The sequence below is a fragment of the Pleurodeles waltl genome, chromosome 3_1 (genome assembly GCF_031143425.1).
Source record: "Pleurodeles waltl isolate 20211129_DDA chromosome 3_1, aPleWal1.hap1.20221129, whole genome shotgun sequence".
NCBI classification, from domain to species: Eukaryota; Metazoa; Chordata; class Amphibia; order Caudata; family Salamandridae; genus Pleurodeles; species Pleurodeles waltl.
This window is the reverse complement of record NC_090440.1, coordinates 230,510,113-230,537,660: the sequence shown is the minus strand read 5'-3', so window position 1 is coordinate 230,537,660 and position 27,548 is coordinate 230,510,113. Positions and strand designations below refer to the sequence as shown.

At 44.3% G+C, this 27,548-nt stretch overlaps 1 protein-coding gene across 2 annotated transcripts in view; it reads left to right on the top strand.

The window, feature by feature from the left end:
- The first annotated feature begins 3,427 nt into the window (after window positions 1-3,427).
- The window catches only part of PARP6 (poly(ADP-ribose) polymerase family member 6), a 216,417-nt gene continuing 192,296 nt past the window's right edge, over window positions 3,428-27,548 (top strand). For both annotated transcript variants that reach the window (XM_069222273.1, XM_069222271.1), the window contains exon 1: window positions 3,428-3,646. The gene's annotated coding sequence lies outside the window, so the exon portion shown is untranslated. The remainder of the gene's footprint in view (window positions 3,647-27,548) is intronic.

Below are 27,548 nucleotides of genomic sequence, written 5' to 3'. Positions count from 1 at the left end.
ATTATTTGAAAAAGGCAAAGACTAGAAACATTGAGCCCTGCTGACATGCACTGATTTGACAACTCTACCATCAAGGCTTCTTGTAGCAGAGTTGAAGAAGTATGTGTGCAGTAGTCACAGTTATGTACAATAAATGATCCTAGAGCAGGGACTCAATGCTGATATAGTCATGAGTTACCAGAGAGAACTACCAGGCCCAGGTGGGAAAGGCAGGAGTGTAGCTTCAGTGGTGTGTTTGGGGTGTGGCACCCCTCATATGCTTTCTTGGTTTGTAATTGGGTCTGGGGGCCCTGAGTCAGGCCTGCAACGTCTGCATCTGTTTTTCTTGTAATTCTCATTTCACTAAGCGATTTTAACTTGTTCATTTTTTGGATAGGGATCTAAACTATATATATAAGTGACCAGTTTACAAACAGTAGTAAATCTGCACCCATAGAAGTGCTCATTGAATGGGTGCAAATGTACAACTTTTTAGAAATCACAAATATTAGCAGTAGAAGGCTTGGCAAGCTGTGGCAGTTTCTAGTTTCTAGGCACACTACTGGCAATCAAACCCCCAAAATCTGATAGGATGAATGCTTGCAAATAGACTAACCACTAGCAATCACTCCGTGTAGCATTCCAAACCATTGTTTTCACCCACTGCACCACTTTAGACAGAGGCCACCTATTGCAAATCAGTACTGACCCTGTTTCTCATGGAAATAGTCCATCTCAAACCTTGTCTCACCTCTCCACCCTGCAGCCCACTGCTTTTTTAGGTGGGAAATTTGAAATTCACCACCCCACCGATTTCTCTCTATCCCCAAACACTGGTGGCCCTCGCAGAACAGAACCTGCAGCATGTACTGCACTTGTGCAAAGCAGGGCCTTTCAGGCACGCCACTGGAAACACACCAACCTGTAAGCCGAGGTCGGGCTAAAAAAGAATAATTGTTCCTTTCTGCGTGTCTCTTCAGACACTTTCGGCAGCTCTTGCTCACATCCTTCTGCTAAATAATATGCCAGTTTCTTTTTTACGCTTGGAAGGCTACCTTCACCATCTCACCCAATAGCTCCTTACACCTTTACTGTCTACAAAAAGTCAGCAAGCCAGGCACTACATTGTAGTTTTCTTTTGTCAAGTCTACTGATGGTTACTGTGGTTTTCAGCCAACACCAGGTTGCATTGTCGCGCTTGTAGGTTACTTTTGTCACTGTCAGGATGGGTTCATAACGCTAGCATGCAAAGTGATGGTAACTAAAATGTAAAAAATGGCCATGGACATGAAATGAAGCCACTTGTCATTATAATTCGACAGTTATCTAGGGCCAGATGTAGTAAGCGTTTTGCATGTCGCAAACTGGGAAAATCGCAGTTTGCGCCATGCAAAACACGCGTCGCGATGCACATTCCCATTGTATCGGTACCGACTCGCAAAATGAGAATGCGACTCGCAAATAGGAAGGGGTGTTCCCTTCCTATTTGCGACTCGCACCGCAATTCGAAGTTGCCACCAGTGTCACACTGGGACCCCTTCCCCTTTGTGAATGTTGCCATTAATATTTTTTCAGAGCAGACAATTGGTTTCGTTATTTTTTTGTATTGCAACTCGTTTTCCTTTAAGGAAAACGTGCTGCAATACAGAAAAAAAAAAAAAAGCTTTATTCAAAAAGCAGTCACAGACATGGAGGTCTGCTGTCTCCAGCAGGCCACCATCCCTGTGAGTGCAGGGAATCTCAATGGGGACGCAAGATGCGACCCACCTCATTAATATTAATGAGGTGGGTCTTTGCGACCCCATTGAGATTCGCAGATTGTGTCTGAGACACCGTTCTGCATCTGATTTTGCGATTCGGAAATTGCGATTCGCACTGACTCGCAATTTCCGATTCGCAAAATCGGAATTTGCTACATCTGGCCCCTAGTCCTTTACAAAAATAAAAACCTGCTTGTTCTACCTGTAAAACCAAAAGTAAACTGCTCCCATATTTTATGAGTTCATTTTATCATTCATAGCTTCTAACACAAAGAATAGCTAAAGGACTGGCGGCAGCAGCCACGGAAACAACACTCAGTTCTCTCATACATGTGGAACAGGTACAACCCAGATACCTAACGCACTAAAGAAGGGGTGAGTGATGTTAAAGGACTGTAGTAGGCTCTCCATATATACACATAAATAAACAAGTGTCAACAGCCAGATTTCTTATGAAATTACAATACATGCGTGTCCTCGTTTAGGAAGATGACCCCTGACCTACGTAGTGTGTTATGATTCATCACTGGTTCCACAAGTAGGACTGGGAAAGATCCATGAGTACTACTGTTCACTCTTTGTGCAGTCTCCTAGTTATGTTTAATGTTATGTTCCTTGTGTAAACATGTATGTCCCCCTTTGTTAAACTATCAGACAGATCTTAAAATTGTGTTTGGGCAAGATAAGTATGTTTTTTACTGCTGTCTTCCTACAAGATTAACAAGCATTGGCAAAGCCAGTAGCTCAGGTGTTGTCCACCAGCCTTTCATGTTTGTCAATGCATGTTTTTTATGGTTTTTAGTAAATCTTTGATTTGGCCTCATCAATCTAAAAAATTAACATTAATTAAGGACTGAAGGTTTGCAAATAGTCTAACCAGTGGCAATCCTTCTGAGTAGCAATCCAGCCCATAGTTTTTCACCAACTGTGCCACTCTAGACAGGCCCACCTAAGGCAAAGCAGCACTGACCCTGACATAAAAACAGTCCGTCCGAAACCTTGGTCATCTCACCCTTCCACCATGCAGCCCACTTTTTTTTCGGTGGGAAACTTGACATTGTAAAAATTTGTAAAAATTAAAAAATAAAAGTAGACACAGATGTCTGTGTTTAGAGAATATACAGCACTTTATCAGATGAAACAGCCTGCCATTGTGAGTCTGTCTTTGAACACAGATCAAACGCCTCAAGAAAAAAAACATGTCACGTATAGCCTTCCCGGGAACTCCTTTAAGAGGACGTGAAAATGAGTAAGGACCTGAGAGTGACCATCCTGCACCCGTAGCGCCTGTGTCTCTGCTGGTAGCAATAAAAAAACAAATATTTACAGCACTACAAATCGACTTTACAGCAATGCAAGCAGTATATAAAGACAAGTTCTCTCCAACAACGTGTGGCATAAAGTGTAATAGTATTCAATGTATATATAAAATACACCCACAGGTTTCTCTCGTCCATCCTTCCTCCCCCATTAATACGATTGTGTACCCCCAATCAGTGGCCCTTTTGTTTGCAACGTGATTGGCTAAGGATGACATTACATCACTCAGGTGCCATGTTGTCAGTGGGCTCCGAGTGCATCTTTCCCGCACTTCCCTAGCCCCCTCCTTCCCTGCACTGTGCAGAAGGCTCAGCTGAGAGCAGGCCACGTGACCGCTGCCTGCCTGACAGATCGGGACATGCGCAGAAGAGCCGGGCTCCTGTGCGCTGCTCTCTGACAGCAATAACAAAGGGAGGACCAGCCTGCCTGAGCCGGGGACCGGCCTGCTGGGCGCAGCCTGCTCCTGTCTCTCACCGCTGCCTGCCTCCCCTCCTCTGCACACCGGAGACAGGCCGCTCCCTTCCCTGGGAGATGCGCCCGTCCTTGCTCCTGAGGTGCAGCTGCCTTTCCTGGTGACCCGGCCACAAGTGGGTAACTGCTGTATAAATCCATTTCTGGTGGGTGATTTGGCAGCGCGGGCGGTATTCTGGGCAGTGGAATGCCCCTAGGACAGTGACTGGGGCGGAGGGGTTTCTGTCCGCTATGCACTGTGTACTATAAGCTCCCCGAGGCGAGCCAGCCCCACCTGCGAGAGAGCGCCTCCCGCGTCCGCTCTCCGGCAGCAGCTTCACGGGTGGGAGGAGGGATAGGAGTAACCTGTAGCACGGGCTCGGGGCCGGGCCATGCGGACCGGGGCCAGAGGATCCGCGGGCTCTGAGGCGCTGGGATAAATACGAGACTGTGGTCGGTGAGCACAGCCTTGTTATGGCTAGAGGTTGGGATGCGATTTGCAATTGATGGGTTCGACGGTGGCTTTAAGGCAGGATGGGAAATGGTTGATGCTTATCAGTTACTTATGTGCTCTGCATTTATGTGGCATAGAGATGTGCCATGCAGACCTAGTGGCTCAAGCCTGTTTCATGTGATGTCATGCATAGCTAGCTGCTATGTGTGATCGGTGGAGTGGTCTGTGCAGGTGGGCGACTAGCATGAAACGTCAGATGTGCTTGGTTGGTGAGGTACCATGCACATATGGTGTCGTGCCATACGTGCATGGTGAGATGGCATTAATGCCCATATGGTCGATTGTATCAGACTTCGATGCAGGGTATTATGGTTAGATGGTGACGTGTCCTGTTTAGATGGCGGCTCGCCTTGTTCATCTGCTGTTGCTTTAAGGAAGGATTATATGGACACCTGCTGCTGTTGGCTGTCCTGTTTGTATATGATTATATCTCGTTATTAAAACAATAAACCCTCTTTTACTTGAATTAAGGCGGGTGGCAGATATTGATGGTGGGGTGCTGCGCATGGACGTCAGACTGTCATTCTTAAATTAATTAGCAAGTGTCATACTCAGGTGAAGTGTCATGCAACTGAGGCAGGATTGGCATACTTAAGAGGGTGAGTTCCACGTTTAGATGCAAAAGCCTTACACGTAGCTGCTGTCTGCCATGCACAGGCGGTAAGGCGGCTTGCTTTGACAGTAGTGAGGTGTCATGCTTAGATAGAAGGTCCTGTTATCATGTGTACAGCAAGGAATGTCATGCACTGATGTGGAGTAACCTACTAGATAATACATTGTTATGTACTTTGGATGAAGTACAGAGCGAAGGTTGTAGGCATCATGAATAGTTCCTACTTCAATGATAGTGTTTCACACATAGATACTGGAGTGTTACCCACCAGGAGTTTCAATTCAGGAAATTCCTGAAAGCTGAACTTTTCAAACTGACTTTACATTTATTTGCAGTATTTTCTTGGAACCAACTGAATAATAATGCCAAATTCTAGAAGCATCATATGAATCGAACTGGACTCTTAACCACTATGCTATAAAGATCATTTATGGTTTCGTGTTTTAAGTTCCACTGCTGTAAAGTGTCCCTAAATGAGAAGCAGTACTTTATAAAACTCTTAAATAAATAATCAGATGGTGATGTAATACAGGTGAACACTGAGGGGAGGAAAGCACAAGGTAAGTAGGATCTCTCAGCTGCCTTCCTCTGGGTGGGAGTACAGGATCTATCAAGGGGTTAGTAACCTGAACACAGTGTGGAAATACAACAATGCTTTTGAAATAATAAAGATAATGGCGTCCAGCAAATTTTGTTCAGGGCTCCCTACATTAGTGTTGAATGCACAAATCAACAAATTAATGGGAGTAAAGAGGTGCTAGTATAATCGGTCCTGACGAAAGCCACGAGCATTTGGGAACATATGTGGCAAAAACATGTTGACCCTAAGAGGATGTAGGGAGAACTAGAGCCCCAGACTTCCTAACTTTTCCCCCCAGATTAAAATGTTAGCGCTACTCAAGAAGGTATTTTTAAAGAGTGACCCTACTCCCATTCACTCCAAGATTCCTTTTCCAACAAAGTGCTCAGTTGCATCTTACAGGTTGTTGCACTCCCATTTCGCAACGGAACTGGAAGAAACTCTTTGATGAAGCATGCCACCAAGGGGTACACCTGGTCGGTAAGATTTCTTTAATGCAAAAGGATGCTTTTCTCCTTATGTCGACAGGAGGGGTCTTAGATTGATCCAATCGAGTTGGGCTGTATAGTTTGTCTAAAGATGAATCCACAAAGTCAACGTACCTCACTAAAATAAAGAAAGGACCAGTAGACAGACATAGGAGCTATACCAAGTACTGGCCTGAATATAGCTTGATAAGATACAACACCATATGCAATACATATGTTTACTGTAGGAATAACTAAGTACAATCCATATACTGATAAACTGGTTTGACTCCTGCTAGAATGGGAAGGAACGATGATTGGGCATGAATCATAGGCAGTGCGTCCATCTACATGCACTTCTCAGTTTCTGCATGGTCCTAGAAAAGACATGCATATTGCCTTGTGCACATGTCTTTATTAAATCATACATATAACAACAGGAGGTAAAAGACAACTGACAGAGACCTGCATGTACAGTGCTTAAATTGAGCCTCTGGTTCTGGTGCTCTGCACTGGCTCTTAAATGTCAACACCCGCCCTTATTACAGTCTGCCACATGGTAGCGCTGTTTATCTGACTTAGAGATGAACACAACAGTTGTTTATTAATATAATATACATTGAAAATGACAAATTCCTTCCACCCAAGTCATTCTTACAGCTTTGGGGGCCTTGTAGGAGTGCAAAGTTTAGTAGTTGTATTGGTGGTGTCACTGGCAGCACTGACAGGGGCGACGGGTGGCGCAAGCTGCATTGGCCTTCTGACAAGGGCCCTGGCACTTATTAATTTTACAAATTAATTATTTTACACAGAACACTCATAAAAAGACATTCTACTAAACAGAAGTGCGGTTACAACACATTTCCTTTTGGTAAACAGATAACACACCCATCAATACACCTATATTAAAGATGCACAGAGAAACACAACCCACCCACATAGCAAAACACTCAAGTATAATGTAGCCAGCAGCATTATTTGGTCATCACAAAACCCCTTAATTTCCATGGTAACTCGTGCACTCGTTGAGAACACCTGAGATTCTCAGCTGGCATCAACACGTGATTCCTGTCCGGCAAAACTGGACTTTGAGCTTGTTCTTGTTCCTATTCAATCACTACAGGGCCATCAGAAGAAAATAACGTCAACTTTTCTTTATTCCACCACTTTCCATTAAGTTTCACCGCAGCATGTTTAACTGGCACAACACCAGGCATCAAAAATCTCGAGCAACATTATGGTAGAATATCAAGCAATTTAACTTTTACACAAAGCTCTATCATCACCACATAATCATTTTCCACCCAACTCTGCATGTTTCGTTTGTGCATTTCTCCTTTTCACTGTTGTAATTTTTTTCAGCTGGTACTCTGGATCTAAACATCGATTCCTAATTTTCATGGATGTGGAAACACGTCCTCTCATTAGAAGAAAAGGCTACACATCTCTATCAAAACGGGAGTAGTACGTACCACCCATAACAATTTCTTCAACTCCACTTCACCCTCCAGATGATAACTAATAACAATTGTAAATTATCCTAAGTTTGGCTACTACTTTCTCCACAAGGTCATTGCTTCTAGGATGGTACAAGGAAGTTTTAATATGCCTCACACCTGGCGATTCTAAATAGACCTTAAACTCTTTTGAGATCAACTGTGCCACATTGTCAGCCACCATCTCCAGTGGTACTCTTTCCCTAGAAAATAAGTTCTCCAAAAAATCAATTACACAGGGATTCATGATTGAGTTCACAAACCTGGCTGCTAGCCAACAAGAAAAATAACCCACAACTACTACTCCAAATGTAGGTATCTCTGTTCTCACTTTAATAGGAACAATGATATCTAACCCTCGTTTCATTCATGCCTTGTCCAGAGTTAGAATCAACGCCACCAGTCTCTAAACAGTGCCTTTGAATTTATCACGTACCACAAAAGACATGCAGTGTCTCACAAAAAAGACAATACAATTGCTCACAAAATGTGCTCTATATTTCTTTCTAAACAAAACCACCAAAATTTATCTGAACCCAATTTTCATGTCTCTCATCCATATATGGCCCCCATGAGCTAACCTGACAACTCTGTTACACAATTATGCTGGTACTACTAGCAATTTTGCATGTCTTAGATATCCATCTTGTATAGATAATTCAATAGCTGCATGACGCTAGGACATTATCACACCATCATCCAATTTCTTGGATGTAGACCATCCCTCATGCACATACTCCATGACTTTCATGATTACTGCATCTTCCTCTGTGGCACTAATCTAATGCGCTTTGATTATAGCTCCACCTGTCGATTCCACCCAATAACACATGATAACCTGACCCTCTTCCTCACTTTAACCACCAAGATCACAAACGGGCAAACGAGACAAACAACCTGATGATGTTGTGCACTTCTTTTATGTTGTTTTTAGTATTTATAGGGTACGCACAGTATCCTGCTGCTTTGTAGAAGGTGCTGACTGGAATGTTCAATGGAGGCCTATTGGAAGAGCAAGTTTTTTAGTTTCTTTCTGAACTCTAAGACTGAGCTGGATGATCTGATTTGGACGGGGAGCTAGTTCCAAGCCTTCGGTGCGATGTAAGAGAAAGCGCATCCTCTAGCTTTGGCTCGCATGATGCAGGAGACATGGGCAAATAGTAGGCCAGCCAACCGGAGCTGTGTAATTGGGATGTGGATGTGATCATTGAGGTACAAGGGGCCCAGGTTGTGCAGGGCCTTGTAGGTGTGGGTGAGACACCTGAACAGGGGGCGTTTCTGCATCGAGAGCCATAGGAGGTCTTTCATGTGCTTGGTTATGTGAGCCCACGGTTCAGTGGCATAGCATAGGCCCCTGCAGACCCTGCGGTGCGGGGAGGCTCTGAGGTCCAGGGGGCCCTTCAACACAGTACCCTGGCTTTAGTGCTCCTGACTGAGTCCGGGGGCCCTCCATGTAGTTTGCATGTGGGCCCTCCCGAGTTTTGTTACGCTAGTGCTGGGGTGGTAAGTTGAACCTGTGTTTGGTGGCTGCATTTTGCACCATCTGAAGTCTATTGGTGAGCTTTGCTGCAGTGCCTGCATAAAGAAAGTTGCTGTAGTAGAGCCTACTGGTGAGGAGGGCATGTACCTTTGTTATGCTGGCATCAAGAAAGAGCGATTTGAATGTATTCTTAGTGTGAGAAACATGTCAATGGAACTGTGTTGTTGATCACAATGCCCAGGTTCCTAGCGGCATTGGTGTGGAGCGGCTGGACCCTATTGGGTTGGCCACCAAGCTGGTGACCAGAGTGAGGTGTCTCTGCCGAACAGTACCATTTCAGTTTTGTTTCTGTTGAGTTTGAGGCAGTTGCTGCTAGTCCAGTCAGCTAATGAAGTAATGCACCTGATGAAGTTGGATTGAGTGGTAGGTGTCTTCCGAGAGGGACAGGATCATCTGGGTGTCATCTACATAGGAGAGGATGCCAAAGCTAAAGGAGTGGGTGATGGTGGCAAGAGGGGCCATGTAGACATTGAAAAAGATGGGACTAAGGCATTCCTGGAATATACTGCAACTTAAAAGGAAGCTCTTGCAGTACATGCAGCCATTTGGCTAGCCTGGGTGTAGCCCTACTATCCCCCCTTTATTAGTGAACAAATCGATGAGGGGCTTGTGATCAACTCTGATGATAAATTCTTAACTCCATAAGTAATCCCTAAACTGGTTCATGCCCCACCAACACACCATTGCTTTGCACTTTATCACATAATATGTGACTTTGCCACCCTTTAAACTGTGTGAAGCAAAAGATATCATATTATCCTTTCCATTTCTATGTTACAGCAATACAGCCCCTATCTCACGCTGGCTAGCGTCAGTCGCTACCACACAAGGATCATGTGTATCAAATAATTCAAGGGAAATAGCGCTAGCAACCTTTTTTTTACATCACAATCTTTGTCCCATATAAACCTCCTGCTGTTCTTCAGAACGTTTCCGCATACTGTAGTCTTTTCAGTGAAGTAAATTTGGGATAAAATTTGATCATACCTAAAAATGACCGCATTCTTAGCACTCGGCAGAGGGATCTCAAAAATGCCCTTAACTAAACTCTCCTTAGGTTCCACGTGATGTGCAGACAAACAAAAACCTAGATACTCTATGCTTGAAGCTGCCAAATTACACTTTTGACCCTTCAAAATAACCTCTTTATAACCTAAGATTCTAAAGACTTGGGCTATTCTCCTATGGTGTATTTCCATATCTTTAGCATAGTCAATCTTTGAAGCATAATACTCCAGCTAAATCCTTAAGTAAATTTTCCATAAAATGTTGAAAAACTGAATATGAAGATGACAAGCCCGATGACATACTTTTAAACCTAAAATCCCTTTGGAAGTTACAAAAGACATCAAATGTTGAGAATCACTATGTAATGCAACCAGATGATATGCTGAAGCCATATCTAAAGTGAAAAAACACGTTTGGATCTACCAAGGTGATTAATATATCCGGTTAACATTTCTGAAATGTTAGGTAATGGGTGCCAATCTACCCATATGTTAGCATGTAAGTCCCTGAAATCCACACACATTCCTAAGGTCCCCTTGGCCTTATGTGGTAAGACATCAGGACATACCCAGTTAGAACTCTCTGGTGCTACTGTTATGTCCTGTTCACACAACATTTTCAATTGCTCCCTTATGTACGCTCTTAAAGCCAGAGGAACTCTTCAAACCTTATGGACAATAGAAAGAACATCACATTTTCGCTGTATACCATGAGTCCCTTGAGCTTTCCCAATTTTTCAGAGAAGACATCAATAATTCCTTAATCCATTAACATTCTACACAGCACACACATACATGCACTCTTTCCCCAGCAACACTTGTTCCGCATTATCTGGATCCAGAATAATTTCCAAATTCTTTTCTTCCAACTATCTAAGTAAACACAACTCATCTTTGTATATGTAAGTTACACCCTCCAGTAGAATTTCCTCTGAATTTCAACGGGTCTTCAAACTCCCCCGTAACATCTATAGGCTTGTCCCCATAAGCAACAGGTTTCACAATGGCTTCTCTAAATGTGATTCCTTCAGATTTCTTCCTCACTTCTCTGAATGAAGATCCTGAATGTGCCATCATATTGACAGGTATTCCTGATACCACACTTATGCAGCAGGACCTGTTAAATAAACCCTTGGATAAACACAAGTACTTTACAGTCTATTCCACTAGCATCATACACACCATTGCAAAGAAACTTCACACATCGACCAGCATCTTCATTACTTGTACTAGACTATGCATGGACATTCTCTGTAACTTTCACCAATTAAAATGATTCCCACATCTTATTCATGCTAGGCTTGCAAACTGTAGCAAATGACTGTTGCACTTGCACTTGTTACAGAGATCGTCCATGGCTGAAAAAAACTGACCATTACCCAAATGTGAATTACTCCCACACCTATAACAAGCTAGTTGCCTAGAACATATGTCAGAATTTTGTTTGTTTTTCTTTCTAAAATTCTTGCGACCCTCTTGAAAGCTGAGACTTTTGCAATTCTCTTGAACATGTTGAACATTAGAAATGGAAGATGATGCAGGTATCTCCTTCACGTACGTTGCTGTGATTTTAATCCCTACAGCATTTTCAGTGACTTTTCCTGAGCTTATTGACTATGTGTAGTCAACAAAGTTTATTGATCACAGATCAGCTTGTTGAAAAGCCCAATAGTTATAAAACTAGCTCACCTCTGATCCACATTGTTGTAACCACACGATGCTGCTAACATGCGTATCACACTTACACAACTTTCAACAGGTTGGCCTGGTTCCTGATGTCTGCTGTAAAGTTAGTAAATTTCCAATATTTTAATGACCAATTCATACTCAACCACGGAGACACCCTCACCTAACAACGTGTCTCTGGGAAGGTGTTTCAAAACATATCTTTTTTGTCATCCCAAACACTGCATAGCAATGAATACTTTTTCTTTTGTGAGAAGGCCTCACCTTCGATTGCACTGAGGTATACCACAACCCCTCCTTCCATTGTTCCCAGTCAAAACGTGGTACTCCTGCTGAAGGGGGAACTACAGTTTGATGCATTATATATTATACGCACTATGACTTGCTCCTGTAGAGAAATTACGGCCAAAATACATCCACTCACACCAGACAACACACACACTATACAATGATAAGCATTCAAGTAAGACATTTCAAGTAGTTTGACAAATGTGTGAAATGATGTGGTTTATACTTGAGATTGTATACTTGTACCATTAACGTACAAAATGTCTGTTACAAAATACTACTACAGAATGTGTAATTTGAGTAACTGTAGGTTAAGATGACTCTGATCTGCCTCACAGTATTGCCATTGAGACTGATGTTCTTAGTAGTTCACCTGTGGGCATCACCGTAAGGGCAACACACTGTTCAGTTGCTGGTGTGCGCATCACTGTGAATTTGCAATCGAAATACAATGCATCCCATTACAAAATGGCGGCAAACACATTATATGACGCAGTCATGAACAACACAATTACATGTGAAGCTGGAGTTCATCCTCTTGGAGCCAATTACATTAACATTGGTCCCACTACAAAATGGTAGCACACACACATTACATATTGCTGTCATGCACAGCCCAATGACATATAGAAGCTGGAGTTCAACGTCTCAGAGCCGGCCGCACTGACGTTGGCAAACCATATGTGTGTTTCACTTGACAGATGTCACCCAGTAGTGCTCTCCTAGTCCCCTGAGCTCTAATCCTGATTACATACATTTGTTGGGGCCTTTGGAGAAGTGAGGGGAACGCACCTAGGGCCAGATGTATCAAAGGTTTTTACCCATTCTGTGTCTATGGAAAAAAGTGTTCGTACATATGGCCCCTAGTGTTGTGCTGGTAAATTAGCTCAGATGCCAACATTTGTATGGACAAAGATAATGGTGGCCATGAAAATATTGCAAAGATTGTAAAACAAATGGATGACTGGGATGTCTTCTGGATATAAACAGTGTGTCTGGTTTCACACTGCGTTGTAGGTAAAATGCTTATTTTGGAAATTACCCTGGTGGCAATTTGCTATAATACACGATACACACAACCTTCTGAGAAGATCACAAAGTAAATGAATAAGGCTTCACCATTGCATTGCATCATGTACCAGCAATGAGGGAAACTGGTAATCCCAGGTTTCGAGTGAATCAGTAGTTACAACTGTTTTGAAGTGAGTTACCCCATGATCTTCATCTCTCATGGTCCGCCCTCTGAAAACAATGCAACAATGGTAGGCCTCTCTACAGTCTCACTCCTCACAGCCAGCAGCAGATCTCAGATCCTTTGCTTTCTCGTGCCTGGTCATCTGTTCCATCTCTGATAATGGGTTTTCAGAGGTTTATGAATTGTGAGGTGGTGGGAGAGAAAATCAGGCACAGGGTGCTTCTTGTTTTATACATTGGGACCTCCTGATTTATCTTTTAGGTTTTGGAACAATTACATTTTTGTGACTGTTGAAAGGGATGTTGAAGTCGAATCTACCCAGGAGTACATTGCTTGAGTGGTGAAGGGTCATAGATGTGATGAGGTTATTAAAGTGCTTTTTGCAGCTGGGGTCACAACCTGACAAATGGTAGATGGTGTAGAATGCTTTGGTTGTCGTAGCATTTGGTTGATTGTTACTGACATTCTTTCTAATGAAGGATTGGAAGGAAAATTCATAAGTGTGTATTTCCAGATGGTTTTGTGTATGAATGCAAGATTCCTTACAGTTTTATGAGGCCTATTTCAGTGAAGAATAGGGATGTCAAATGAGAGAGCTTATGTCGTAGAAAACCAGGTTTTCAGGACAGAAAGCAAAGCAAGAACATGACTTCATGTGTTCAGAAGTTGGTGTGGTGGGGCCTGCTCCATGGCCCTCAGAGGCCTCTTCTTGTTTTCAAAGGTGTTTAAGAGTGTTGCCATCGAATTCTTCAGACACATAGGTGCAACAGTTGTTCATAGCAGACGTAAAGTCACATCTGAAGTGTTTAACTATAATGTCATAGGTAATCTGTCATCTCATGCTTTGTGTCATCAACAGTGTACTGGAAGTCTGGGTAAAAGCTGATCCAATCTTGCATAATTATTTTTTTAGAATTACTTGAGGTCTCAGGTAGAAAGAACTCGCCACACACGTTGGTGGTTAGCCAAAGCTTTTCTTATATTTAGTGACATTTTGTGATCTTCTGTAGATTTCTTTTTTTAAGAGCAGAAAAATACACATCCAGTGTATGAGAAACTACAATTGATTCAGTAAACAAATTAATACTATTTGACTTACTGTACTTGAAATGTGATACTTTTTGCATTCATTGTTTATATATGGATAAGTTGTAAAAACGAATGAAACTTTAATTCTCTAGTGCCAAACAGTTATTAATTTCCTATATCACAGCTCTAATATCAATGTGGGATTTCTTTTCAGATTTTGGGCCATGTGTATGTAAGAGTATTTTGCAATTTTTCTTCTTTTGGACAAGTGTCACGTTTTCTAGTTTTGCACGTAACGAGTGATGAATCAGATTATTTTGGATCACGATGTCCAACTACTCCTTACCAGGACATTCTGTATCATATGATTGGTTGAATGTTCTTGAAATAAACATTAGCATTCGTAATGAAGACTTAACTTGCTTTTTTCATGTAAAATGACCCAAGCCAGTGTTTAGTCTTTCAGCTATATCCATGATAAATCAAGTGTTTTTAAAGGGCACGAGCAAGTCCTCTCTCTAGTGACTGGCTGGCCGAGGAGTTCCTTCTGAAGCTGAGGTGTGTCTCTTCTTCTATCCATCACACAAATAACTTTCCTTCTCTTGGTGGATGACCTGGGAACACTTTCAAGACTCAGCAGACGTACTGGAGTTTGCAGCAGGTGGCTATGGCACTGTCACCCACACAACATTGTCTAACCTAGGGCTTACCTTCCTGAGTGGACCTTTGGCTTTCTACGCATGACTTCAAAGGTAGTACTTGTATGTGACACTGAGGAATTTTCTTCTCATTTGTTTCAGTCATTTGCAGCTCTCTGAGAACAGAAGCTAATGCCTTAATTTTCTGTCACTTTCACATTACTTTCTGGGAGCTCGGCTATCCTGCAGCACCTAGAACTGTGTTCCAAAGGTCCCTCTTCTGGAGCTCTGTCTACATGTGGCCACTTGAAACCAATTTACATCAATATACACCAATCCCAGTATGATACGTTCATTGCAGAGGAACCAGTCTACTGACTAGTTAAGTATGAGCACCCACCTTCATCCAGGAGCTCTTTGGCTGAGAACCCCCACACTGCTCTGGTAGTCTTAGTGGCACCAGTGAGCTGCCCCTAAACAATTATTCCCAGTTAATATCTTTAGGGTGCACCTTTGTAACATGACAATTCCAGCAGCCAGTAAGGCATTGGCCATCTACATAAGTCAATCTATACATTGTCCATAATCATTGTTGGATCATGCGGGTACCTTATACTTCATACATGGGTCACTGTTCCATGTCCTGTTGTGAAATCAATGTGGCTTCCACAAGGGTCCTTCCAGAATCTTTTCCCTCATGGAAAATCAGATTGGCACTGAATGTAATCGTGGACGCTGTCTCCTAGATAATCTGTATGAAAGTCATGGCACCCATCGTGGGGCTGGAAAAGGTGTTGTCCTCAAAACTAGATGAGGCAATATGTCCCTAGAGATAACATTCAAACAGCATTTCAAAATACAGTAAATAAAACAAAATCAACTCAAAAAGGGAGTCCAAGATCAGAAATTCTGAAAAACCATGAAGTTTTATTTAAACATAAAAACACAATACAAAATGGTAAAAATGTAGTGGTCTCAATAAACCTTTCAAAAGAAATAGAAATCAATTGCCATGAAGACTCACAGAGATTAAATAAATGCAGCATTAAACAAAATCTGAAAAACAGACAAAGTGCAAATTGTGCAGCACATCAATAGAGTAACCAACATCATCCGTAGTAGAAACAAAAAGATCTGTCCCACCACCATATTCAAGTTTTTTTATTATATATTTCCCAAAGCGGTCTGTCTGTATGGACTGAGGAGCCAAGCCCCCACCTTTTTCCAGACAATAAACATATCTGTCAGGCTGAGCAAAAGTCAGCCTGACTGACACACTTCTGGTTCAGGTCAGACAACCAGGAGCTGGACATGCCCCAAATGTCCAGGCTCCTGGCTGCCTGAGCCCTGTGGATGTGACCTCTTCAGCCTGGCAATGGTGCCTCGACGTCCTCCCACTCATGTAAATGGGGAGTGTCACTGATTGCTTCGGACCGAGGGCAAAGTGTGAATCAGTGACACCGTGTCACAGAGAGGGGTGGAGTCAGCAGTCTCACTGACCCCATCCCACTCTATGACGAGATTGTGACTGATGCCTTCCCTCTTTGGTTCACCTTAGGTCAGCCAATGAGGGAAAGCAGCAGTCCCAAACCTACTGGGACCTCCAAGGCTTCCCTTTAGGAGCTGATGCTCTTGAGGTAAGTTTTATGTTTTTAATGGTTGGTGTGTGCCTGCATGTATGAATGTATGTGTATGTTAGTGACTGAATGAATGTGTGTGAGTAAGGTGTTTGTGTGACTCCACCCTACTCCCTCGTAAAATAACCGGGCGTCACTACATATTTCACCATAGAATGTATAGAAAATGCAGCCCGTCAGCATGGTGTGAGCAAGTTATCAACATTACAATAAATCAAAATGTAACATTACATACATATCATTTAATACTACCATCGTAACACTATTCCACAATTTTAATAAAATGTTGCCTCTTCCGACCTAAAGGCAACAGAGGTGTCAGGACAAACTAGTTACGTGAACAATTAAAAGACTCATAAATGCATGTAATACAGTGTTCAGGCAAGAAGAGCCTTGAAAGTATCTAAAGGTTTCTTCTGTTGTCCTTTGAGAACATGTCATACAAAGTAAACGTTTTGCTGCATGCCGTGCTAATGAGAAAATAAAAACACAGAAGAAATATTATGAAACAGAAGCCAAGTTGCTTTAAAATAGAGTCGAGGCCTAGTTAAAACAGGCCAGAAAAATATATTTCTGTACATCACAACAATTTTATTTTAATTGGAAATGATTCACACTAATAAGCACATATAATTCTAATCAGGAAATAAACGTTACAGACATCCACTTACCTGTAGAAACCGCTATCAGTTTTGGATTTTAAATATTTACGTCAGTCACATGCTCTTCTGAATAAGCGTCTTGATAGAAGGTCAAATAAACCTCCAAGGTGTTGCTTCTTTCTCATTTCCAGTAAGAGGTAGGTAGTTTAGAGGATCTGCTTCAATCGCTTCTCCTTTATGTAAATTTGGTCTAAGATGGTATGGAAAACACTGTTAATTTAAAAGATCATTTTGAACAGTAATTTTAGCAAAAATGTTTATAAAAAATGTGTTATCACATGCTGCCGGCCTTGCATGTGCTGTCTTGGCAGTTTCTACTTATATTTCTTTTGAAGCTTGTGTTTCAGGGTATCTTCTGATGGAGTGTGCTTCTTTTTGTCTGGGGCTGTACTTGTCAGCAGCCATATCTCTGTGTTTCTCCTCGTCTTCCTTATTGGGAAAATACGATTCTGAGCTTTCCCTATGTAAGTTATCTCATTGGTTCTGCTGCCAGATATTAAGCAGGTGTAGATACTTGTTTCAACTTCAGGTACAACAGCTTCTACAGAGGTGGTTTCAAGGGACGTTTGGTCTGGTTGAGGCCTCTTGATCTCAGATACCTCTCAGATGTTAAAGGTGTAATGGCAGTTAGCTTCTTTGATTGGCAGTCTTACGGGATAGCGACCTGGATGGCAGCGCCTAGGATATAGTTTCCCGAGGAATCAGAAATGGGAAATCACTGGCATCTCCCATATAGCCTGACATTCCTTTTGCTAACAGTACACAATTGTCTGAAGTGGCAGGATGTGCCTCCCTCTCCACCCTTTGTGATGCTTTTCATTTTTCTCTTTATTCTTTCACTTTTGGTGGCAATCTCTATTTCTGTGCACGTGTTCTCCAACTCGTCACTGTTTCTTTCTTTGGCAGGTCCTGATGTATCAGTAAATCCTAGGAGCCGTATGGCTTTCTATGGGTCACTGTTGCTGTGTTCTTTCACTTCTGTGATAAAAATGGGTGTAACAGGATATCCTCACCTGTAGATGATCACCTTTTGGTGAAAAGCAGCTGTTACACCACTGAATCATTTCAGCTTGATAGGGGTCATGGGTGATATATCCCAGAACATGTTATTGAGTCCTCTCAAAATTGTATCATTTTCATTGCCCTTGCTCCGGCCATTAGTCTCTCTTTTAGTTAGAAATGAACCATTGTGAGCATGTCAGTTTTTAAGTTCTGCCTAATCTGTGGGTTCTGGTCAGCGCAACCACCTTATTATTGTCTTCAAAGAGGATATGACGAAAGAATGCCTTGATGTATGACTGTACATCAAGGTTGGGGACATTGGGGTAGATGCCCTGTATTCTGAGATTGTTCTTTCTAGTTTGATTTTCTTCAAACCTTTCTGTGAGAAAGACACAGAGACTAGTCTGCCACTCTTTCTGCTAGGACATCTTGTTTGTGGGCATGTTTTGCTGTGAAGGTTTCGACCTAGTCAAGTCTGTTCCATTTTCTGTAGGTTGTGGCCAAGTTCAGAAACAGATTTGGCCAAACCTTGGCAAACGGAAGAGAGCTCCACTTTGAGCTTCTGTATCAGCAAACGCTTCAGGGTCTTGTGTGTCTGCTGTATCCTAGTTGAGGGTGCCGCTACTCTCCAAAACATTTTTTGGGTCTCATTTCTGGCCATACAGGATATCACATATGGACGGAGTCTTGGCGTGTTTGCTATTTTGGTATGCCAGTTGCTGGCAACACTGTGTTGTATTTTGTCCCTCAATTTGCTTGTAGCCCCTCAAAAGGGCTGCCTCAATGCCACAGGGGGTACCACGTGCATGGAAAGTTCTTCATTTGAATAGAGAGATAGAGGACCAGCCCAATTGTGACAATACACTGACTGTCCTGCTGAGACCCATATGTGGTGGCCAATGTGTCGGTCCCAAACCGTGAAGCAAGCCCTTCAGCTGTCTCCAACCACTCCTGTGGCGGCAGTCCATTGCCAGAAGCAAAGGGCATCAGTCATCCAGGAGAAGATCAGGGAGGAGTGCCAACACCACAGGCCTCAAACGTCTTTGCCAATTTTTGTGGTCCTTTGTAGTGGTGCTGTCTGGTGTTTCCTGGGTAGGAATGGTTGCTCCCTTCCCCTGCCCTAACCCTCTCAAGTGTCCACAAAGTCTTCCAAGGCCCACATGTTCCACTAACTTCCACCAAGGAAGAGCTTTTGATGAATCCTTCCCCCCTCACTGGCACATCTTCCGTCTGGGCACACACAAGGATCATGCAGCAGCCTCGACTCTTCAGGCCCTGGAGACAACACACTCTGTATACAGCCACAGGCCATGGTTTGTGGGCATTGACCACCCTCAGGCAGTCGGCTGCAGGCTGGCAAGAGGCCAGGGCCTACAGCCAAACCATGCTGCTTGTGGCTGAAAGCTGTGTGTAGCAGAGGTTACCCGCCTGTGGAGTGTTGGATGCAGGGCCTGAATGGAGACCAAGCCCTTCAACCAACCTCTGCTGCGTACAGCCAAAGGCCTGCATTGTGGGTGTTGGCCACCCAGGAACAGTTTAGCAAAGGAGCTGGCTGGAGGCCAGGCCCTGAGGCCAATTCACTGCACACTGCTGAAGGCATGCACAGTGGGGTTGGCCACCTGCAGAACCAAGGGTCAAGTTCTGGAGGCCTAGTCGTACGACCAAACATACTGAACCCCATCTGAAGACGGTGCAATACAGGTGGTTCGCTGCCTGTGGACGGTTGGGTGCAGGACCTAGAGGCAGTCCCTGCAGCCAAACTTGTTCGCCCACACAACGTTGGCATATAAACCCTGTTCCTTACCGCTGAAGGCTGTGCTTAGCTGGGGGTTGCTCAGTTATGGAGCGCTGGACCTCTTGGATGTGGCATATGATAAAAAAAAAAAACATAAATCGCTGACCAAAACAAAGATTAAACTGAAATTATGGTTAGGTTGCTTATAACGTTTCAACATATGTTTAAAAATGACACCTAAAAATGCAATGTTCAGTTATTGTCATGTATTAAAACCTGAAAACACAGACATGTGCAAGTTATGGTTAGGAGCACCATCAATAACTTGCACAACAGCCATGCATATTATAATTTGCATACCAAATGCAATGCTTATGACCTCCCAATATTTATACCAACAAATAACAACACCTAAAGCAAAAATGTAATTAAATAGCAACACAGAATCAAACCAATTAATAATACTACTTTCAAAACGGTAAGGTTTTTTTTAAAACAAACTTTATTACATTTTTTCATATCTAGAAAGAGACAAAGTACTGCTGGAAACAATGTACATGTTAAGTATGTATAACAAACCAAAGGTTACAAGGACGTTATAGTTAGCTTCTGAATTTACTCGCACAAAACCAGAGAAATTCAGCAGTTATAGTTAGAGTTATTTCAAGTAACTACAACTCATGCCCTAAAGTAACTATAACTCGCGCCCCCGCCATGCACAGTTATGTGATCAATAATTTTACTACAGATGCTACAGTGACAATATCCATGATGTTATCAAAGATTTCACGAGTGCTGTAATTTGTGGGGTAATTAGCAGTGCATGGCGAGGGCCCCCCTGCATACAATTCAACATTTGCCCCAGGGTGGTGGCAGTCCCAAGGGCTGCAGGGGGTCCGCACTGCACCCGCATACAATTCAATCTTTGCCCCTGGGAGGTGGCAGTCCCCAGGGGTTTTGCGGGAGGCCATAGGGCCTCCAACACATTAAAACATTGCTTTGCCTTGGAGAGTTGGCAGTCCCCAGGGCTGTGGGGGTGCCGCGCACCCCCCCCACATTACTCTTTCTGATTGCCCCGGGGAGGCGGCGGTCCCAGGGGCTAATAGAAACCCTATGCTGGTGCCCTGTGCATCCCCCTCTTTTTTTTAATGGCCGGGATCTGGTCCACCCGGGGGCTTCATTAACACAAGTGCTGGAGCCCACATTTTTTGGGGGGGAATTTTTGCCGGCTCTGCTGCGACTTGAGGTGAGAATTTTAAACAAATGCTTTTATGCTCTGGGGTGTCCTCCAGAGCTAAGGGGTGATCCTACCCTGCCCTTTTTCTTATTTTTTACCTTTTTTCCTTCCTTGTTCAAGTGTTGGCAGCCAATCAGATCTAAACACGAGATAGGGAGGGTTCACACAGCCTTCACGTCCCTATATATACAAATATGTTTTTTCTTTAATTTCTCACAAACTACGAGTGAATTTACACCAAATAACAAAAAGGTCGCTTTCTGGGTCAGTAAAGTCTCCTACTTTGATGTCAATCTTTTTTCGGGGTTTGTAGATTCTTTGTAACATGACTGTAGGTCAGCACCAGCTGCTGCAAATGTCAGTGGAGGAGGGTGGGCCACGACGGGGAAAACAATGGGAAAAAAACCCACTTACCTTTCACCTCTTTCCTGCCACTGTTGACTCCTGCCACCTCGCTCGTTGCTCTTCTTCTTGTGGTGTCCCAGCATTCCTTGGGACACCTCCCCAGGCTCCCCAGCAATCCTGGTTCTGCTTTCATGCCAAACCTAGCATGAAATGTGCACCAGGATGGGTCTGAGCATCTCAGACTCCCGCTTAGACACAGCCGTGGGGTCTGTGCAGTTTCTCCAGCCTGGTGCTGGAGAAACCTAAGTGCGCACGTGTGTTTGACCTGAGACCGCCGGACAAATACACATGCACACTTAGGTGCACTCTCTCCTCCTCACCCCTCGCACCTCCAATGACCCAGCCCGCCCCTCCCTGCTGACTGAGCCAGCAGATGAAAAATAAAATGATAATAAGCTATCGTTTTATTTTTCACCTCCTGCCTCTTGGCCAGGAGGGCAACGTTCCTCCGCCATTTGCGGAGGAGCCGCCCTTGCTGTAGGTGGTGGGAAGTTCTATAACACTTCAGATGCATCTTGGTATTAGATGTGGTAGAACTCAATCTTGCTCTTGTCTTCTATATCACCCTCATCCTTAAGTGTTGGTGCAATTACCTATGCAGTGGAAACACCTATGACTATTGGACCTCATCTTTAGTATAGTGGTGCAGGTCTCACCCCATGTTGCAGAAGCAACATCGATTTGTCTCACCTAGGCTCCTTTGCTTCCCGGGTTTCCTTCAGAGCAGCATTTCTTTGTTCAAGGCCACCTCCAGTGCCTCTTCTGTGCAGTCAATCAGCTCTCTCCCTCAAAGCAGGGTACAGGCAGTTCCTCTGGCATCTAGTCAAGTTTCACCCAGGTTGCTCGTCCTAAACCAAGCAAAAGGACCTGGCGGTTGTTACCCCAACCCTGGCACTGAATGGATTCTCCCAGCCATCACTTGTGTGGGACCCCATGCGTCAGGTTAGGAAATTGTGTTTTATGTGCATTTCCTACACACTAGTAATGTACACATATGTGAGCCCAATGTCCTACAGGGACAGGTAAAAGACTCAGTTGGACTGGCAGATCAAATTTAAAACACAGTAGGCCACTACATCTAGAAAGTGACAGGTAAAAAGGCCTGTCATGCTATTAGGATTGGTATTGCTGCTACCAATGTCAATCGTCTACCGTACGGGGAGCTGACATAAGTTATGCTTCTCCAAAGGAGAGTACATATGATGTGTTGTGCTCCTCTGTCTACAGCCCTGATTAGGGTCTCAATCTGTGCCACAAACATAATTCCATCTAACACAAATGATCATCATGTGTGCTGAGACTGATCATAAAACAACAGCTTTCAATGGAGAATCTGAGCATAGGGTGCTGTCCAGAGCCATGCAGGGGGCTTTTCTCTGTTCCATCTGGCACCATAATATTTTTCATGGCCTTTTAGTGCTACAAATAACTTTTCCAATATATTACATTACATTATATCAGATTGATGTGCAACATATAGGATACTCTCAATAACATCCTCATCCCCATCCTGGGGTGGCTGATCAGCAGAAGTCTTCTGTTCAGTGTGTATTGTGTTGTTTTAGGTGGTGAAGTGGGCCTAGGGCACGTAACCCAGTTTTGGCCCACTGAGCTACAGGCTGGTTTAGTCCACCTAAGTTCCGGTCACCTTAAACAATGATATGAATGACATCAATGTGTTCAATTATAGAAAAGAACATTTATTATTGAGAGTAACCAACAATATAGTGCAGTTATCAGATGCACCGACTTGAATCTATTATATTGGGCAAGTTATTAGTAGCATCTAATTATGTTAAGCATGACCCTGATTTCATTTGCAGTTGTGGTGTGGATAGGCATCACTTTTATGGTAGTGTTATTTCCCTGGTTTTTATGCAATATTGTCAATAGGGAGCGCTCGCAAATAACTGCCCCCAAATAACTATGGCCCAGGATGGGATCATTGTAAAACAGACCCTTAGAAATTGTCGTGAAATTCACCAAACTGTTAGATGGTTTGTTTTTCATGGTACTCTTTAGCCAGGTGGAAGGCTACAGCAGAACTGATTTTTTTTGGTGATAAGTCTCAGCTATTTTTTTCTATTAAAATGCACTGAAGGTTTTCAGCTGGAGTCGGGGCGGGGTAGGAACAGTCATGCCATCTCACTCATACATAGGTCCAAACACCATTGAACCCTGCCATCTCTTCTCAGGCCTAAAGAGCAGCAACTCTGCATCACACCTTCTGCTCTCCCTCGATTCACAGAAACATAGAGGGAGCCAATAGCTCCAGGGCTCTATCTAAGCTCCTCTGCCATGACTGATTGCCAGAGTGATAGCTAATTCCAGACAGGCTTCCCTGTTCAGTGTTTTCATGCAATTCGTGATCATGTCAATGAAAACAGATCTGGAACAATACTAGACACTAGTTGTCTGTCTCTAATTTCTTTCACATTTTCTCTTCCTATCCTCATCTGTCGTTATGCATGTTGTGCTCTTTTGTAGTATCATCTGTGTCCCTATTGCCTGTGTGCCAATTTGGTGTCTGGGAAGCTGAGAGAGAGAGATGAAATAGAATATTGGTGTGTGGTCTGCAATAGTAGATAGGAGAGGACAGATGGAGGGAGGATGGAGCTCTGATGGTGCCTACCTGCTTTTGCTGTAACCTAAGGACCTAACATGGAATCAAAAACTTAGGTCTACTTCAATGGCTCCAGACTCTTGTATGAAGACCCTGCCCTCTAACTACAACAATTTGGTATCTGCGTGAAAATGCAGCAAGACTCAAGTGGCAGTTGGGGACCATTTCTGGCAGGGAATGAATTCTGATGTGGGAAGGAAATTGGACCTGTGACCATGGAGGACTAATCAGAGGCTTCCCACCTTCAAATCCACTGGCAAGTTGCGTCAGCTCAAGCTGCTAACTAGCAGGAGCCATCTGAGGGGAGATATAAACTGAGGTCATTTGTACAATTGTATAGTCCTTCACTTAAGGACAGTGCTAAGGAGACAGTGATATAAGGACAGCAGGGTGGAGATGGTGCTGTGGAGACAGTGGGGAGATTTAGGAAATCTGCTTTACAGTATGCATAACTCTAAAATGATCCATGGAGCTTTGTTCACCAGTATATTCAATGTTTACTCCATTACGCATATTTTATGGTGCCCAGTGTGAAGTAACCAGTAGAGCTCCAAAGGCTCCTGCTAGCGCTGTGGTCAAGGTGATGGACAAGGGTCTTGTGACAATGTGCAGCAGCAGGTAAATAGGGAGTTTCCTCCCCTGGGCGTGAGTCAATCAACACTGGAATATGGGATGTTTGGGGGCACAGTAGCGCAACTTGCTTTTGAAAGAGACTTGCCAATGTCTTGAATCCAGACCTGGGTGTCAGAGTGGAGTTCCATCATCCATCTGGACAGAAAGTGACCTTACTGGTTCTCCAGCCAAAACTGTCTATAAAAGAAGCCAAGCAAAAGGACTTCACTTCTCATCACCCATCAGCACAGGAAGTGATATTACTGGGTCTCCCTTCATTCCCCAACACAGCAAGTGACATCTCTAAATTTCCCATCATCCATCAGGACAGCAAGTGACCTTAATTGGTTTTCCTGGCAAAACCGTCTTTAAAAGAAAAAGCCCAGCAAGAGGACTTTATTTCCCAACACCCATTAGCTTAGGAAATGACATCACGGCACCTTGCACTCCTCCCCCGTCCCAGGACCTACTTAATGGCAACTGAACCATGGACGCGCAGCGGGTACACTACTTGCACGCCAAAGGCACGCTAAAGGCAAGACTTTCTGCGCCTGGATGTCGCTAGGAGCCCTTGTCCGATCACTGCCCTGCGATACTCCGCAGCACTCCTTAGGACGCTAGACCTCGGACACTGTTCTGTCAACTGCTATTGACCTCAGGGTAGGAGCTTTCACCTGCACCCACTGCCAGTGCTCTAGCATCCACCCACCCACACCCCGCATGCAAATACTAACAACGCCTTCAACACCCCTCCAAATACACAGGCACCAACAACATGCAAACCACCACCCTGCAACACACGCCCCAGCAAACCCTCATGTCAACACCTACGAGCATGCATGCTTCTCAACACATGATCATTCAGCAAACACACAACCAAAATATGGGACCTGCTGAATAGTGACGCAAACCGACATCCTCTTCATCACAGAGACCTAGCTCAAGCCCTTATTGCCTCCTGCCATCGCCAGGGCTATCCCAGCTGTCTACAATATCGCTCGACAGGACAGCCTTTAAAATCCAGGAGGAGGACTTGCTGTGATTAACAAGAAAATCATCAAATGCACAACATCCACAGAGAGTGCCACCCCATTCGTGGAACATTTGCACTTCAAGCTGCAAATCTCTGAAAACTTCACCCTGAACAGAACCCTCACCTCCTGACCACGAGCAACCTTTACCAACCTCATCACCAACTTTGTCGCTCTGCTCACCATTGACTCCAGAGCCTACACTCTCCTTGTGACCACAACTTTCACCTGGAAGACCAAAATAACCCCTGCTCCACAGCACTCCTCGAAAGCTTGAGCAACATCGGACTCACCCAGATCATCCCAGAACCAACATGCACAAAGGAAATGCCCCCCTTGGCATGGTTACCACCTAACTTGTTGCCTTTTGTTGATGCTAGTTATGATTGAAAGTGTGCTGGGATCCTGCTAACCAGGCACCAGCACCAGTTTTCGTTCCCTAAACTGTACCTTTGTTCCCACAATTGGCACAGCCCTGGCACACAGATAAGTCCCTTGTAACTGGTACCCCTGGTACCAAGGGCCCTGTGGCCAGGGAAAGTCTCAAAGGGCTGCAGCATGTATTATGCCACCCTGGGGACCCCTCACTCCGCACATGCACACTGCCTCACAGCTTGTGTGTGCTGGTGGGGAGAAAATGACTAAGTCGACATGGCACTCCCCTCAGAGTTCCATGCCTTCAACCCACTGCCTGTGGCATAGATAAGTCACCCCTTTAGCAGGCCTTACATTCCTAAGGCAGGGTGCACTAACGCACAGGTGAGGGCCTAGTTGCATGAACACTATGCCCCTACAGTGTCTAAGTCAAACCTTAGACATTGTAAGTGCAGGGTAGCCATAAAGAGTATATGGTCTGGGAGTTTGTCAAACACGAACTCCACAGTTCCATAATGGCTACACTGAAATCTGTGAAGTTTGGTATCAAACTTCTCAGCACAATATATCCACACTGATGCCAGTGTGGGATTCACTGAAAAATGCACACAGATGGAATCTTAGAGATGCCCCCTGTATACCAGTCCAAATACCAGTGTTAGGCTGACCAGTTCCTGCCATGCTGCTACAACCAGACCGGTTTCTGGTCACATGGGGTGAGTACCTTTGTCACTCTGTGGCCAGGAACAAAGCCTGCACTGGGTGGAGGTGCTTCTCACCTCCCCCTGCAGGACCTGTAACACCTGGCGGCGAGCCTCAAAGGCTCATGCCTGTGTTTACAGCGTACCAGGGCATCCCAGCTAGTGGAGATGCATGTCCCTCCGGACACAGCCCCCACTTTTGGCAGCAAGTTCGGAGAAGATAATGAGAAAAACAAGGAGGAGTCACCCACCAGTCAGGACAGCCCCTATGGTGCCCTCAGCTGAGGTGACCCCTGCCTAAAGAAATCCTCCATCTTGGTTTTGGAGAATTCCCCCAATAGGAATAAGGATGTGCCCCCTCCCCTCAGGGAGGAGGCACAAAGAGGGTGTAGCCACCCTCTAGGACAGTAGCCATTGGAAACTGTCCCCCAGACCTAAACACATACCTAAATTTAGTATTTAGGGGTGACCCTGAATCTAGGAAATCAGATTCCTGCAACCTACAACAACAAGAAGGACCACTGACCTGAAAGCCCCGCAGAGACGACTCAGATGACAACTGACTTGGCCCCAGCCCTACCGGCCTGTCTCCAGACTCAAAGAACCTGCACAGCAATGCATCCTGAGGACTCAGAGGACTGACCTGCACCTAAAGGACCAAGAACCTCCTGAGGACAGCGGCTCTGTTCGGAAACAACTACAAAACAGCAACAAGAAACCAAATGTAAGGAGACTCCAACTTCCCACCTGAAGCGTGAGTCTTCACACTCTGCACCCGACGCCCCCAGCTCGAGTTTGAAGAAACCAACACTGCAGAGAGGACTCCAACGATGTGGACACCCTGAGTCGACCTCCCTGCACCCACACAGCGGCGCCTGCAGAGAGGATCCAGTGGCTCCCCCTGACCGCGACTGCTTGGTAACAAAGGAGCCCGATGCCTGGACCAAGCACTGCACCCGCAGCCCC